We start from the raw sequence: 2470 nt of genomic DNA, 5'->3' as shown, positions 1-2470 counted from the left end.
AACTGATTTAAACTGATTTAACAAAAAGTTAAGCTATAATATAATCTTGTAGGGACAGGATTTGAATCATTAACTACTAAGATGTTACCATATTTCCCCAAACATGGCTTACACCTTTCTTTTAGATTATATTGTGTTCATTCTAATACTTTTATATAACCAAGTCAAATGTGTGCTTGAATGAAGAAACATGTTACCTATATAAATACATTTTACAAATAAAAGTAAATATGTCAGCAGAGAAAAACACTTAAAACATAAATTCAGTAGTAGATTTCAAAAATAATGAACTGGATTTCCCTACCCAGTAAAGAAGTAGATTTACCAAAACTGTTAAGACATTTATAAACATCTAGGTAGATTCATGTTTCAGCCATGAAAGGGGAAAGCAACAAAAACATTAGAAGCAGGTAGCCATGAAACTGAAAATTCTGCAAATTCCTTTTCATAATTAATATTTATTGATTCCTCCTAGGTTAAAAGTATTCTGGATATCACTGAGGAAATAACAATGAAGGATATAACAATATCTGGATATGTGCTCAAAGCCCATGGGGACTCTGCTTTAAAAATGTGTCACACTGAGTCTGAAACTATCTATGAATGTCAGCATTCAGTTATCTTATTAAGAAGATCTCTTATTGGTGTAAGTTGAGAGAAACGAACACTCTTTTTTTTTTTTTTTTTTTAAATTTCTGAGAGAGAGACAGCATGAGCAGAGGAGGGTCAGAGAGAGAGGGAGACACAGAATCCGAAGCAGGCTCTAGGCTCTGAGCTGTCAGCACAGAGCCCGACTCGGGGCTCGAACCCACCAACCGTGAGATCATGACCTGAGCTGAAGTCGGACCCTCAACTGACTGAGCCACCCAGGCGCCCCGAGAAACGAACACTCTTAAAGATAGCATTTGTTTCAGGGAAAAACTTCGATAGCTTTGTTGACTATTGTGGGTTTCAAAATTCTAGACTTCCAGAAAATAATATTTCTCAACCAAGAAAAATTAACTGAGTTTATACCATAGCAAAAACCAGAATGTCAATAAATTACTAAAATAGTATAAATAGAGATAACAGAAAGATAAGGGAAAGGTGACTATATTACATACGTAGATTTAGTAAAGCACATTTGTAACAAAACTCTTAAGGCAAAAGATAAAAATGATTTTTTTTTCTTCTGAGCAACATTTCATCTTTGGCTAAAATATCTGAACGTGAAACAAAGTGAGGATTTTCAAATATTTATATACTATACTCAAGTATTTCAGAAGAGATGAAGGTTGATCAATGTCTAAATTATTGCTAAAGTTTGAAGGAATGATCTGTATTTTTTACAAGTCACAACTTTGTTAAAATACTTTATTTAGCGATGAAATAACATATACATGTAGTTCTTATTCTGGGGCATGGTTAGCTCACTTTGAAGGCAGAGCTTTGTTGCACCCTTACCGGTTTCCTTGAGCTATTAGTGAGATCTCTGAACACCGGATGCTTGAGACTCCCATGTTCAGAGTAAGGGAGCTGCTATGTTTGGTTCAGGGCCCTCCAGCAGCTGTTTTCTTCCAAGCATTTCAGTTCACTTTGTACGTGAACAGCTATGTGTGTGGCCAGACAGTTATGTAAATGTCTATGCAGATTTTTAGTACTCTTCTGTTTGCTCTTCTCTCTTCAGACCCTGACACGCAAGTTTTATCCGTCTTCAGATTCCCAAACTCTGGTAGATGTTTCTTCTGCCATTGAGATTAGTGGTCTATGCTAGGGTTCAAATTCTCTGTCCTGTTGTATGAAATAGTATATGAGGTAGGAAACCAGGGTGTATGTACCTCAGCTTATACGGTTTCCTATCAAATGGATCATAGACCTGGAATGTTCATTGTCTCAGGCCTGAAAACATTTGTTTTGTATATGTGTTTAGTGTTATCTTTATTTATGACATAGAGGAAGTCCTAATACCTACTTTCCATCATAGCAGGAACCAGAACTGTCCAAGTTTTTAAATTGTAAAAAAAAAAAAAAATCGCTTAGCATAACTCGGGCTTTCAGGCTTCATGCTTTTATACTTATAATGCTTTAATTCACACTCATCTTTGTCTATACCAAATTATCACTTGTCCTTAGCAAAATCCTCATATCCTTTGCCTCCTCTGATGCTTTTCATGATTACTCCATCTTATTTTATATGTGAATTCTTATATTTATTCTTTGTTGTACAACCTATTTTGCAGTAATACCGTACTGCTTGTTGATATGACTTATACTATCTTATTGAATTAAAATAGATTTTTTGGACTCATCAGTTATGCTTATGGGGTTATGAGCTCTTCTTTTTATGGGAGAGAATTATGCTTTATATTTATCTTTCTTCTTTCTATAGCTACAGAGGCATTATTCATATATTAACCCACTAAAATATTTAGTAATCTGTTTGAAATTTCATAAATTCTTGGACAACTGTATTTTCTGACCATATTTGCAA

This window comes from Hyaena hyaena, unplaced genomic scaffold, assembly GCF_003009895.1.
Source record: "Hyaena hyaena isolate Hyena2069 unplaced genomic scaffold, ASM300989v1 scaffold_1322, whole genome shotgun sequence".
Lineage (NCBI taxonomy): Eukaryota > Metazoa > Chordata > Mammalia > Carnivora > Hyaenidae > Hyaena > Hyaena hyaena.
This window is presented reverse-complemented; position numbering follows the sequence as displayed.